The following is a 14,447-nucleotide window of genomic DNA, read 5'->3' as shown; positions in this document are numbered from 1 at the left end:
GGGAGCAAGTGAATTCCTCCTGGGCTCAGGAAGGGAAGACGAAGCTTGAGAAGGTCCCCAGAGGAGGGGCCGTTTGAAGGCTGGACGGGTCCAGACGGACAAGTGTTCCAGGCCTCAGGGTATCCCCAAAGGCATGACAACCCGGCAGTGCTCTGAATATGGAACTGTCTGCTCTGCTCCTGCTGCGGGTGATGGCTTGATGACAGCCCAAGGTCAGGTGACACCTTTGGCCAGGAAATGGAGGCCTTTGCTTCTCCCAAATTAGTCCGTTTGTCTCAAGGCCTCTTCCTGTCTGAAAACCGCTGCCTGGATCCACTTCCGCTAACAGTCCCAGTGGTTAGAGTTGGGTGAACAGGCTTTCTGGCCCACAAGGCAGACCTCGTTGCTGAAAAGCCAGACCCCAGCATGACAAGGGACAGCCTCGGGCCCCTGGCAGGAGGCCATGCCCGACCACACCTGAGCTCTGACCAGCTAAGGTAGGACAGACCCGTGCTAGTCCTTCCCCTCCCCCCACGTGACTAGGAACCTTCTAACAAAAGCTGTACAAATGCCAAAGTTTAACCTTATTAAAATCACACCATTCTGGTTTCGGCCACCCAATGGGATTTTACAACTCAAGCCTCTACAACCGGAGTCCTTGAACACCCAAGGTCTGCCCGAGTCCCTGATGGGTGACTAATGCCTTCACGGACTGGAGCCCACCCACGTCCCACCCTCCCCTTGCCAACCCCACACCCGGGCTCACGTGCCCTTCCCGAATGGCCTCCTGGTGTGTGACAAGTGGAAAGTGAGAAATTTCCACTCTCCTTGACCCTGGGAAGAATGTACGAGTGTACCCTGCAGTGCCCATCAGCTAACGTGCTATTTTTCTCTGGATTAATGGAGCGCAGGGCCCTTCTTAGCTGCATTGTACCGATTACTATGTCAAATCAGTATCGCAGGAGAGGGGAACAGGCAAGTGATGTGGGCGTGAGTTCAGGAGCCGGGAGAGAAAAGGTGGAGAGAGAAGAGGCAAGACGGGAAAAGGAAAAGAGAAGGGAAGGGAAGGGCCGGGAGAAAGGGGGCAGGTCGCTGGCGGGCCTTTCACACAGACCTGAGCACCTTTAGGGGGCTCCTTCCACCCCGGGCCCCACTGGTGGCAAGTTGGGTTGAGTCAGTTCTGAAGGAGAGGTCTCCCGGGACTGGTTGTCAGGAGAAGGTTCTGCTTATGTTGTGTTATAGGGCATCTTGGGCCCATGAAGACTGGAGGATGGGTATGAGCTTTCTCCCCAGAAAAAAATGGGCACGATGGAAGTTACACGATTAGTGCCCAGGGGCTCCCTAAACCCCTAACCTCCCTAAAAGACCCAAACAAAATAGCCCTGCCTCTAGCCTGTGTTCCTTCCGAAGAGCCAGTGTCACGACTGCTTCCCTTCCACGGTAGCTCCAGCCACGTTCCCCTCCCCTCCCCAGAGGAGGAGGCTGGGTTTGGAGAAGCGGTCCAGGGTCTGGGGTCTCAAGGCAGCTGCAGGGATGCTGGGTCAGGGCTGCTCTTGGCCTCTATCTCTGTCTCCAAATCCAGACATTCCAGGTTTCCCAGGACAAGGAGTCAAAGGCTGGGAAGCAAGGTCTGGATGTGGGCAGGGGGAAATGGAGGGGAAAGGGCACCTGCCACCCCCTGGGCAGTTGCAACCCTGTTCCTGCCTGTCTGTGCCCAGAGAGTCCCCTGATGCCTTCGGCTCCTCCAGCACCCCACCCAGCCTGCCCTTTCCACCTCGCCTGCCCCACTGTGCCCAGAACACAAAATTCTGTCCCAGAGTGTGGGAGGTAGACCATGGGTGTCGTCGGGGGGGAGGGCAGTCAGAGGTGGACGTGAGGAGGAAAAAGAAAGGACTGGTGGATTTCTCCCTTTCCAACCTGGCTCCCACTTCTGTCAAAGAGCTGCGGTGACAGGGAACGCGGCAGGAGCTAGCTTAGAAGGGAAACAGTGGTAGACTCTGGCTCCTTGAAAAGAATAAAGGCTGCTTAAACCCAAGGGACCAGCCCACCCCCTGGGATCCCAAAGGTGGCTGCTCCATAGACGGACAGGGCACACCAGTTCCCATGGGCATCATCTCACGGCTCCATAAAGGGTCAGCGAGGAGCTGGCACCAGCATCTCCTCCCTGCCTGCATCTTTCCAGGGATTCTTCACGTGCCCTACGCTGAGTGCCAATCGCTGTGGAAGTCAGGATCCTCTAGCCCTAGAGATGAAGGGAGTCCTTCCTCTGGCACCAATAAAGGCTCTCAGCGCCCCCTCAAAACTTTGGAGATTTGAAGATTCCCCTCCCTTAGGAAGCAGAGTTGCTGTGCACTCTGCCTAGGATGTGGCTTACCTGGCTAACTCCACGTTACACACCTAGCATTTCTTCTGGCTGAAAAGAACTCAAACTCCTGCCCTCTGTTCTTTAAGGTGAACGATGACGCTTATTAATAACCACCACCAAGACCTAAGAGTCCCTCTGGCATCCCCGGGGTTAATTCAGGCGCCAGCAAATCCAAATGTTGGCCGGGAGACGGGCGTCAGCAGGATTTCACCTGCATGGTCAATTTTTACCTAGAATGGGGCTATGCCTGCATTAATTTGTCACCAGTGGAATATAAATGTGTGCCTGCCGAGAATGATTGATTTTGACGAGGAGCAGTGGGTTATTCAGAAAATTGGAAACCAAAACCCCGGAAGTCTGTATTTCTCAGCACCGATAGCTCCTTCCTAGCCAGGTGACAGGAGAAGAGCTGCTACCTGCCACACCAAAAGTGTCCTTACGTCCATCCCTCCTGAGAAGGTGACCCTTCTGCATCCTCCCCCGTAAAAGCTGCAATTTCACCCTCCCACAGTAGGTCCTAGGACCACCCCATCTGAGCCAGCTCCCACCTGCTGTTCTGATCCAGGCAGAGGGGGCAGCCTGAGTGAAGACTGAGACAGGACAGAACGTGGCATTTCTAGGGACTGGCGGACGGCCAAGGTGACCGGGACCCTGAGGGCTGGGGAAAGCGGCACAAGGTAAGGTTGGAGAGTCAACAAAGACTCATCTGTGCAGAGCTTGGAGCCCACGGTGAGAGGTTTGCCCTTTATCCCAAAGTCCAGAGCAGGGAAGAAGAATCTGCAAGGTTCTTACACTGCTTTAAGCAAAGCTTTCTGGGCAGGTTAGTGTTTGCTGAGCCCGACCTGCTGAGCTAGGCATTTGGAGTAGAAGTGAACCATCTAAAGGATTCGACAGTGATGAAGCAGATAAGCCACATCGCCATGAAGAATGCCCATGGTCCTGCCTGGAGTTGAGGGGGCAGGACGGGGCTTCCAGGGAACCCCGGGCTCCCTGGGGCAGCTGTCACCCCCAGGTCTAGGGTGGAAAAGCCTCTGCCTGCCTCACCCCTCCCCTGGCCTGCCAGCCTCACCAGCCCTTCCACCTTCCGCAGAAGCGGCACCACCCTCCCCTGGAACACTGAGTTCCCTGTTGTGGACTCTGGGAGGGCCCTGGACCAGGTGCAATATGTGCTGCATTGGGGGTGGGGGAGGGGAAACTGGGATGGAGGGTCAAAAACGGAGAGAAAGAGGGGGAAAAAAGGGACTTTCTGGAGCTTCCCCCTAAAGCATGCCAGCCTTTTCCTCTGATAAAAAGCAAAAGGAGCAGGGGGGTTTTTTGTTTTGTTTTGGTTTTGCTTTTTAGGACCACATCTGCGGCATATGGAGGCTCCCAGGCCAGGGGTCCAATCAGAGCTACAGCTGCTGGCCTACACCACAGCCACAGCAACGTGGGATCCTTAACCCGCTGAGCAAGGCCAGGGACCGAACCTGCAACCTCATGGTTCCTAGTCAGATTCGTTTCCACCGTGCCACAATGGGAACTCCAGGGGCAGGTTTTAAAAATGAAATTAAATCAAATTCTGTCTGTTGGATTTGGTCAGTCCTCGGGATCCCACTTGACTGCCCTGCTCCTTCGGGACCATTGTGCAGCAGCAACCACAATAGGAAGCACCCACTGTGTGCTAGGTAGGCATCCTGCAAGGACTGGGCCTGGGAGCTAAAGCGGCCCACAGTCCTATTTGGGGGACTGGGGGTTTCCCAGGACACAAGACTTTCAGTACTAAACCCAGGACAGGCCCAGGCAAACTGGGACAGCTGGTCACCCTAGTAGGAGCTGACCATCCAGTAAAGTCAAGTGGCTAAGTCACAGCACAGCGTGGCTCGTGGCCAGTGGCACCTAGGAGTAGGTCCCTCTTAGAACCAGAAACACCTTCTCAGCACTCAGCCCCCTTTCTGAAAAGACCCCAGTGCCTGTTTCTTTCTTTTATTTGTCTCTTTTTAGGGCCCCACCCACAGCATATGGAGGTTCCTAGGTTAGGGGTCAAATCAGAGCTGTAGCTGCTGGCCTACACCACAGCTCACGGCAACACCAGATCCTTAACCCACTGAGTGAGGACAGGATCGAACCTGTGTCCTCAAGGATACTAGTCAGCTTCATTTCCACTGAGCCAGGATAGGAACTCCCCGGCAGGTGTCTGTTTCCATGATGCCACCCCAGGCCAAGCCTAAGCCATCAGGATGGACAGGCAGTGGTGCTGAGACTGGGCTCTCTCTGTCGTTTGCTAAGGTTGCTCTCACTATATCAAGCTGCAGGAGGCTGTCCACTGACTCCGTAGGCCAAGGTCAGCTAAGGACAGGCGATCAGTTTGCCCTTGTGGGCCTTTCTCTTGGTGACACCGCCTCTGGCTCAGAACAAAGGCTCCTCGTTTTGTTTGGGCGCTGAGGGTTGAACAAGTGTGTGCTGCCACCTGCTGGCCACAGAGGCTATTTTGAGGTGGTGAACTAAAGCCTCAGAGAGTTGGTAATATATGAGCCCAGGGGTTGCTGAGCACAGGGCACAGCAAGGTCTCCCAGAGCACCCAGGGCCAGACCTCTAGGGAGAAGCATCCGAGGACCCCCTCAAAGAGCACTGGAAGCCCCCACCCCCAGGGGCTGCCCTCTCTCAGTCGGGCCCTGGATGCCGAGAATTCCCAGCTAACATGAGCACTCTTTTAGCTACAATACAATCCTCTGGGCCCCAGGGGTGTGCTGGAAAGAGCTGCACAGAAGTCAATGATTAAATATTCAGGAATTTTACATGCTGCCATAACAGCTTGAAATTGATCACGCTGGGAGCATTTACACCATGGAAATTGGCAAATGCTACACATTAGAGCTCTCCCCATCCTACCCGCCCCAGTGGATTTGTCAGCATGTCCCTGCAAAGCTCCCACCACATTTCAAATATTGTCACCTGGGAGAGAGAAAGCATCAGCATCAGGTTTTCTCAGATAAATCACCAAGGATGGAATCAGTGTCAGAGAGAAGAGGTATATTCTGAAAGGAGGGAGCTTGTAGGGAACACTTTTTTTTAAACTAAGAACAACTATTTAATAGCTGATGGCCCTGGCATCAGAAACACCTGGATTCAAGTGACAGCTCTTCTGCTTGCTAACTATAGGACAGTAAGCAAATGGCTTCACCTCTAACTCCCAGTTTCTCTCTCTCAAGTGGGGGTAATATTAGCTTCTACCTCAAATGGTAGTTGTGAGATGACGTGGTTAAACGCTTAGCACATGGCCAGGCACACGGTGCTCAATGCATGTGCAACGTTATCAGTTATTGATTAGAATCACAACTCACGACTGACCCTGCCATCACCCTACTAAAACCAGTTTCACCTCTAGGTGTCCTCCACAGAGTTAGGGGGTGGGGATTGGTCCCTCCATCCTCCCCAAGAGCTAAATTTTGACCTCCCCCCCAACCTTTTTTAGGGCCACACCCATGGCATATGGAAGTCTCCAGGCTACCAGCCTACGAAACAGCCACAGCCATGCCCGATCCAAGCCGCATTTGTGACCTACGCCACAGCTTGCAGGAATGCCATATCCTTAACCCACTGAGGGAGGCCAGGGATTAAACCCGCATCCTCATGGACTCTATGTTGGATTCTTAACCTGCTGAAGCACAATGGGAACGCCCTAGCAGCTAAATGTTGACATCAGCCTGACTTTTGGCTATTCATCTGTACTTGTTCCCTACAGTTATAGGGCACGGTGTCCCCTGGAACAGAGACACAAGGTGATAAGGGAGCACCTGAATGGAAAAGCATTAAAGACGCAAACAGTGGACACTGGCCAAAGGGCGGAAGATCTGTAAATGGATTTCTAGCTAGTGTGTAAGTTCAGAAAGGGCAGGATTCAAATCTAAGTTCAAAGGGCAGGACTGAGCTGCAGAGCGGGCTACGGCTCCAAGGAAGAGGTGCACCTGGGGACTGGGCATGAATTCGAAGAGCTCACGCAATGGCCCATCTGAATTGGGCTCCATCTGAGTTGACAAATGTGGGTCCCCCTTCCACAAAAGGGTCTGTGTGAGGGAATGGAGTGGGGCTGGTAAGGATGGCTGGCCTCCCTTTTTTGTTTGTTTTAAGGATCAAAATGTGAGGAGGCATGAAAATCAAAGCTTGGGGGGCGGGGTTAAAAGGAAACTAAATTACCTAGATAAACCTTTCCTCTTTCAGTTGAGGAACCTCAGCCCCAGAGCAGCAAGGAGGCTTTTGCCCAGGGTCTCATGACCAGGGTGTCGTGGCACTTAGGCTGGCCCAGTTCCCTGCCCGTTATTTTTCTGCTCTACCACAGAAGCTGTCCAGATAAAGACCATCAATTCCCAAGGCTACATCAAGTTTTGGAAAATATAAGGTCATAGCGGCTGCATGGAGAGCTGTGTGTTTATTTTTATCCTGGCCATCATAAAATTATTGTATGCTTCTGCAACCAAAGAAGAAAAACATGCTGTCAATTTCCAAAGTTTAAATTCTAGGAGTTCCCATTGTAGCACAAGGGAAACTCATCCGACTAGGAACCAGGAGGTTGAGGGTTCAATCCCTGGCCTCACTCAGTGGGTTAAGGATCCAGCGTTGCCAGGAGCTGTGGTATAGGTTGCAGATGTGGCTCAGATCCTGCGTGGCTGTGGCTGTGGCTGTGGTGCAGGCCAGCAGGTGTAGCTCCCATTCGACCCCTAGCCTGGGAACCTCCATATACTGCAGGTATGGCCCTAAAATGCAAAAAAAAAAAAAAATTTAATTCTATACATCTTTCTATCCATTATTTAGATTTTCCCCTCCTCTGTCCACTGTCATACTTTTTCCTTGGGAAAAAATAAAAATGGCTTATCCTTAAAAACTACTATATGTAAAATAAATAACCAATAAAGACCTACCGTACTGCACAGTGAACAACTTTCAGTATCCAGTTAATAACCCATAGTGGGAAAAGCACATGGAAAAGAACGCATGTGTATAACTGAATCGCAGTGCTGTACACCAGAAACTCACACAACGTTGTCAAGCCACTCTACTCCAGTTTGAAAAGAAAAAGAATTTTAATGGCTTTTCCAATTTCTGTTGGGGCTGAGAAGTCTCGTTAGGGTCACCCATTCTCACGCCAGATGGTGACTGGCTAGATTTTCTTGCAGTAGATAAGACTTGGGGCCACAGGCTGTTGAAAGGCCTTTTGTTTGTGGACTCCAAGGGGGCCCGCTCAGTTTATCTCATTCATGGTGTGACCCTACTTTTCTGAGTCGCCCAGTTGAGGCCTGGGCCAAAACACGACGGAAGGGACTGTGCTTGCCTTCATTCCGACCCGCTTTCACCTCCCTGAGCTGGTGAAGGTTATGACTACAGCCCAATTCTCGAGTGACTCACTCCAGGAAAAGGACATGTGACAAGGACCTGGCTCTCATGGGACTGCTCGCCAGCAGGGCCGAGACAGGGATGGCATTGTTCGAGGAAGCTTCAGGAAGTCAAACATCCGGAGACGAGCGTGCATGGTCCACTCACCCCACAGGCTGGGAGAGAATGTATTTTTCCCCGCTGATCAATCTGTGTATTTACCCCTGCAAGGGCATTTAGAGGACTTCTGGAATGTTTGCCTCCTCCAGTCTCAAATGCGGCGCGTTCTCAGTGGGCCAGGAAAGCAAGGGACCTGCCTTCCTAGAGCCCTGCTACGTGCTGGATGCTTGACCTGTTGTCACATTCGGCTCCATCCCCCCAACACACTTTGGGATAAGCAGCACCACTGCTCCCCTTTTACAGATGAGGAAATGTAGGCGCACAGATGTTGAGGCGTTTGGCCAGGCCCCGCCAGCCCCTAAATGGCAGACCCAAGAGTCAAACCTGGGTCTCGGTTGACATTGAAGGGTACTGCCAATGCCAGAAAAGGGGGTCCTTCCCTGCAGGTGCCCAGCCTTCTGATAAAATAAATGTTCCTCTTGAGGTGTGGGGAAGCCATTCGGGCTTGTATGTGATTTAACGTGAATTTTTTGTGGCCTCTCAAACATACAAGGACACGGTGACCAGATGTAAAGAATTTTTTTTTGGAGGGGGGGGGGCTACACCTGTGGCATATGGACACTCCCAGGCTAGGGGTCAAATCAGAGCTACAGGTGCGGGCCAACGCCACAGCCACAGCAACAAGGGATCAGCCACATCCGTAACCTACACCACAGCTCACGGCAACACTGGATCCTTAACCCACTGAGCGAGGCCAGGGATCGAACCTGCAACCTCATGGTTCCTAGTCGGATCCGTTAACCACTGCGCCATGATGGGAACTCCTCTTCTATGCTTACTGATTATTGGTTATTTTTGTCAACATTTCCTCTGAGACGAGTCGAAGCAGCCACGGACTGGATGCTTCTGAAAGCTGAGTCTCTCCACCGCCTTCCAAACACAGCTTTGTTCTGACTGCTTTCTCTCCATCTGTTTAAGACCCCTGCAGAGTCCACTTTCCCCCAAAGATTTCCCGAGCAGGCAGTTCCAAGAGGCTTCTCCCCCTTTCTCTCTTGCCCTCTAACCCGCTCAGCCTGTGCTCAGCCCTCACCTAGAAATAGTGCAGCTCTTCAAACTTTGCACATGCATGTGTCAACTCGCAGTGATGCTCAACTCCTCAAGGGCATGGACAACCGCCTCGGGGGCAGCCCTGAGCCGCTCAGAAACAAAAAACACGGAGCTGCTGCTCATAAACACGTACTGGTTAATTTTCAATTTCCTTTAAGTAGAGAAACACAGAAAACTCAGACAGGTGGTTGTTCTCTCTGGCTCTTTAGCCAAGATGCACCTTTGCACCACAGTTCTAGACCTTTCCCCAACTTCCCTGGGGGTCGGGGGGTGTCTCAGAGGAGACTGCCATTGCCCGGCAGGAAATCCACGCCATCCGCCAAGCCTGGGCGGGGCCCGGGGTGATGGGGGCACCTGCATACTGTGTCCTGGGGGCTGGGTGGCGGGGGCCCAGCTTTCCCGCAGCCTGGCTTGTCCCCTTAGTCTGGGTGCTGGTGTCCTGCCCCTTCCCAGGCACTCCGCCACGACGGCCTACCACACTGGCCTCCAATAACACCTCGGATCTCCTCCAGTGACACATCTGCGGGCACAAACCCCAGATCTCATCCTCTTCCCTGCTGGGATTCTGTGTGTTTTCTTTCCCCTTAACTTGCTGTCTTTCCCCTCTGAGCAGGGCATTTACCTCCAACCCTGTGAGAATGATGAGGTCTGAGCACAGCCGTCCATGGCATGTCCACTCCCACCTCTCCCCCTCCTGCCCCCAGGTCTTGGGTCACATGGGGTCAGCCCCACCTCTCCACGCAGCTTGCTTTCCTCCCCTCCTGCGTTGCCCCACACGGGTCCTTACAGCTGTTCCCTGGCGCATGGAGAGAACACGGCAGCCTCCTCTGAGGGCGCCCATCCCCAGGCCCATCCACACGCGGCCAGCCCTGCTTCTGGGTCTGAGCATGCGCCTGCCTGTCTCCCCCCATGCCACCCCCGCGCACCCCCCGCAAAGGCGCCACCACCTCTTACCTTGACTGCTGATACCCGGCCCTGTGATCCCCACATAGAAGGTGGCTGATCAGCGTTCACTGGAGGCAGAGACAAGTAGCTAATGATTACGGTCTTGATTCTGTTCTAGGAAAGCACTCGAAGCAGCAGATGAATCTCACATTCACGGTTCAGGCCCTGCCAGGAGGTCCCTGCACTGGACAGGACTTGGAAGCGGGGACTAAGGCAGGCCCTGCATCTGGAGGGCATTAAGTCCACAAGATGAGGACTCAGAGAGGGCGGAGACTTGCCCAAGGTCACACAGTATGAGCTGCAGGTCAGACTGGACCAAAGTCTCTGATGCCATGACAAAGGCAGGGCCTCCGTCATGCCTTCGGAGTAATGATACGCTTGCTTTGCTCCTAAAATACCTTGTAATTCAGACTTCATTTTCTCCCAGTGATGTCTAAGTAGTGAGGTTTGTTCCAGGGCTACTAGCCCCAGCTTGCACCGATGACTCCTCCGGGCAGGAACGTATGCACGCAGGCAGGCAGGGGCGCTGGGGTGCTGTCAGGTCCTGCTCGTTTCACGACCACAGCAGCGCAGCTCTCCCAGCAAAAGCATGAAGGATGGTGCAAGATTGAGACGACGCACTCAAGGCGTTCCTCCCGCCTCCCAGACCCGATATTGCTCATCCACCAGGCCCGGCCGTCATCCTTAATCTGCAGCCTGAGAGAGGCCTTGCGGGCCCTCCCCGCTAGCATCGTTCTTGTTGAACCTATTAGGCTGTTGTTGTCTGCAGCAAACAGCTGATGCCTCATGGAAGATTTAGCATTTGCTCGGCCCCCCTTCCATTGATCTTGTAGTTTGTACATTTTCTCTTTTTTTAATAAGCAGGGGCACTTACTGGAAAACTAGATCTCAGTCACACAGTGGTTTTCATATGTTCCTTCTGTTCATAACCCACCTGGAGTCAGAATCCTGTCTGTGTGACAGAACAATTGGTTGCTATGGAAATGACTGTACCACCTGGGCTGTGGGCTGCTCCGAAGAGAAGCGGAGGAGCAGCAGCGCTGCACGCGGGAGGGTCGGGGAGGGAGGCGGGTTGCAGACTCCCGGTGCGATCTCTTAAACTAGAGTCCGATTTCTTGAGCCCAACCCCTCTGCTCCTTCTTCTCCTGAACCTCTGCGTGTGGCTTCATGTCCCCACACCCCGGCCCCCACCACCAATCCCTCCACCCGAGCATGGAATTTTCCCTACCTTCTCTTGCCTGCCTCCAAGTCCAGGTGAGGGCCGCCTGCTCACTAGGTGGTTAACCACACCTGGCCAACCCCATCTCTAATCTAAACATCCCAACACCAGTGACTTTGCCCTTAATTTATTTGAATGGAAACACTTGCTTGGTGTCTCATTATGCTCTTTCTCCCCTTCTCAGGCTCCTCTGCTTTCTCTTCCCAACAGAATCCGGCCCCATGAGAGCACACCTGGGCCCGTGGGGCGCCTCCCCCAGGCGGGGCTCTGCTGACCAGGCTGCTCCCTGACCCCCAGAGAGAGGACAGATCCCACCCCGCACCCACCCCTCGCCTGTCCCAGTCAATCTACTTGATCTTACTTCTTGAGGACAAATACACCTGCAGCGATAGGCAAACTGGACAGCTCTGGATATCACTGTGAACAGTTGACAACTGAATGAGAGGGGGAAAAAAAAAATCAAGCTTCTGTTGCCTCAAATACCCTCAGATGAGGAAGAATGAAAAAAGCGGTGCTTCGTTATTTAGAAGTATTTTATTTTCGTGGTTGTTAAAGCAGTTGCCTGTTTCGGGGTTTTCTTTAGCCTCATTTGCCTGTCCCCTGGACAAACCCAGGGGAACATTTATCCCCCAGGGCCCGTGATCCCCTTAGGTTAATGTGCCCAGAGACCCCCTTGTCCATGCTCACGAGAAGGGCTACGCCGGACCGCCTGGCCTGATGACAGCGCCTCGTGCCTGGGAGGATGCTGAGCGCGCCCCAGGGAAGGTTAACTCACCAGCAGGAGATGTGGGTGTGCCATCTTCCTTCCATCAGCTGGGCACTATCCCTTTACCCAGAGCCTGGTGTGCGGGGTGGGAGCTCCCCTCTGCTGCGTGTGTGGCTGTCGGCACACAGAGCTGGGCTGGGCCACAGAGCGAAGGAGGCAGTGCTGGCTCCGGGGCCCCGACCTCCTTTTGCTGGAGCCTGCCCTCCAGTCCCCTGAGGTGGGAGTAAACTGGAGAAGTATCCCACTCGGATGAGACCGGGGCACAAGGAAGGGTGTCCCCAGCTATGATCAGCCTTGGAGCGGGACACTCACCTCCCAACACCATCCTGAAGAACTCCTGGGCTGCAGGCAGGGGCTGCTCAGGGAAGCCCAGCGGCAAGAGTGCAGCTCCCCCAGCCCTCAGCCCAGGGCTGAGGGGCCCTATGCCTGGAAGCAGGGGTTCTGGTGCCCAGGGGTTCTGGGCAGGGGTGGGCACGTACCCAGCTGGAAGAGGTCCTGGATGTACGAGGGGCCTGCCTTTTCCCCACCCTTTGAGCTGTTGTCATTTGCGGGGGTGTCCCCTGACGCCTGAGGAGGTGCTGGTGGGAAGTCCATGCAAACCCCCAAACACACACCAAACCTGGATCCCCCTGGCAGGAGGGCTGTGGAGGAGCTGGCTTGGGTCCATGGTGGCTGGGAGAAGGGCCTCAGCGGGGACACTCCCTTGCTCCAGCCCTGTCACCCCAGTGCCCTGCTGGAAGGTCGTCCTTGCCTTTCCCGGAGTGGCTGTGGGTGAATCCGGGAGAAGCCCTCTCATGCATCCTGCCCCTCCCACTCCTGGCTGAACTCTGCAGCCCCAGCTTGAAGCAAGACCCCCATTCCCTGTGAAATAAGGGTTTGGATAATAGACGCTGAGGTCCTTTCTGGAAAAGAGCAGCGGACGTGCCGCAGCGACATCCCCCACGGGAGAAAAGACCCTGCGCAGTCCTGACTGCTTACATCCCAAGGAGTTACCAGGAGTCAAGGGCCCTCTTCCAAACTAACCCACTGCATGGAGGAGAGGCCAGAATTCACTTGAAGCCAGGGCTCCTTCTGAGTCAGCTGTTCTGGAGACAGAACCACGGGCCGGCCTTAGAATAAGCCCAGGGGTCCTCACTCCTCACAGAGCACAATGGGGAGCCCGAGACAGCCAGCGTCCAAATGTGCCTTCAGCATCTGGGTGAGATGCTCCCGCCTATTCCAAAGAAATCATGTCAATGAATTCGTCCCAGGAGAGAGGAAAAACCAGCTCAAAAACCAGAGCCACAGAAATACCCAGGCGCTGATGAGCCCTGACAGCCGGTAGCCATGGTCTCCCACTGACAGCCTCGTCTGAAATAACAGAGGAGCCGGTCCAGGCCTCCCATTTGCAAAATGCAAGCCTTTGGCTTCAGCAGCTCTGACCCCAGAATCAGACACCACTCCAGACGGCACCTTCACAGCACATCCAGAAGGGAAGGAAGAAGGGCAGGCACGGCCAGAGCAGTGGAAAGGGGGCCGAGCAGCCAGGAGAAGAAAAGACTGGGCCCCCACGGGGCGCCCGGGTCGGGTCTGGCTGGCCTTGGACGTAACTACATTATGAGAAAGATCAAAAGGCTAATAGGGAAGCAGCCAACACTGAAAGAGAACAATTAAGCAGGTGAAGAGGCTTAATATGAGATGAATGGCTGCTGAAGGATAAAGTTCACAGTTTCCAGGAAAGAAGTCTGACTCAAAGAAATCTTTTTCGTTGATAGCTCTTGGTCTAGTTGTGTTGACACATTTTTTTTTTCCTTCCTGGTAATTGAGAGAAAAATGACCCTTCATTCTCAGATGAGTCATGCTGCCCCCCCCACCCCTTCTCTCTCTGTTTGGAAGTGTCTGCTTTGCTCCAGGTTCTGGAATGAATTTTAGGGTCCCCCCTGTTCGGCATGCCGTACCCCACCTGTAAGCATCCCCCTCAGTGAGATGTGTGGTGCCCTACAAGAATATCTTCTCCAGGAGTTTCTGCTGCAGTGCAATGGGATCCGCAGCTTCTCTAAAGCGCTGGATGCGGGTTCGATCCCCGGCCAGGCACAGTGGGTTAAACTGCGGCGTAGGTCGCAAATGTAGCTCAAATCTGATCCCTGGCCTGGGGACTCCAAATGCTATGGGGCAGCCAAAAAAGGGGGAATTTTTTTTTTTTTTCTTCAGTATGGCTTGTATTCGGGTGATATTTGAGGCCACTAAGTGGTTTCATAGATCAGTAGCTCAGCCCAGGAGTGATGTGCTGAGATAAGATAATAGACTGGGTAGAAGCAAAGAGACCGAGGGAGGGGGTTTCCAACCCAGCAGCAACTCAGTTTCTCCCCAGGGAGCTTTGCACATGCAGACTCCCAGGCCCCAACCGAATTCGAATCTCTGGAGGAGCCCTCTCCTCGTCCCGGGAGGAAGGCAGGCGACCTTATCACCAGAGACCAGAAACTGGGGGGCCCTCCAGGCTGTACACACAAACCCTGTCACCTCATTACCATTTACCCCCTTGGCTTGTGGATTCTTCCCACATGTATTATTTCTTTGTCTAAAAGGTATAGAAGCTTCCTATTCTGGTCACTTCTCAGGGC

At 53.8% G+C, this 14,447-nt stretch overlaps 2 long non-coding RNA genes across 3 annotated transcripts in view; one reads left to right on the top strand and one right to left on the bottom strand.

Moving 5' to 3' along the window:
- Positions 1-2,520, bottom strand: part of LOC110260338 — a 94,947-nt gene extending 92,427 nt beyond the window's left edge. The window contains exon 1 of one of the 2 annotated variants that reach the window (XR_002343472.1): positions 2,354-2,520. This is a non-coding gene — a long non-coding RNA (uncharacterized LOC110260338). The remainder of the gene's footprint in view (positions 1-2,353) is intronic. The other variant, XR_002343471.1, reaches the window with a different exon arrangement.
- Positions 2,546-11,603, top strand: LOC110260339. Its single transcript, XR_002343473.1, has 2 exons — positions 2,546-3,021; positions 9,981-11,603. It is a non-coding gene; the product is annotated as an uncharacterized LOC110260339 (long non-coding RNA).

This window comes from Sus scrofa, chromosome 4 (assembly GCF_000003025.6).
Source record: "Sus scrofa isolate TJ Tabasco breed Duroc chromosome 4, Sscrofa11.1, whole genome shotgun sequence".
NCBI classification, from domain to species: Eukaryota; Metazoa; Chordata; class Mammalia; order Artiodactyla; family Suidae; genus Sus; species Sus scrofa.
This window is presented reverse-complemented; position numbering and strand designations above follow the sequence as displayed.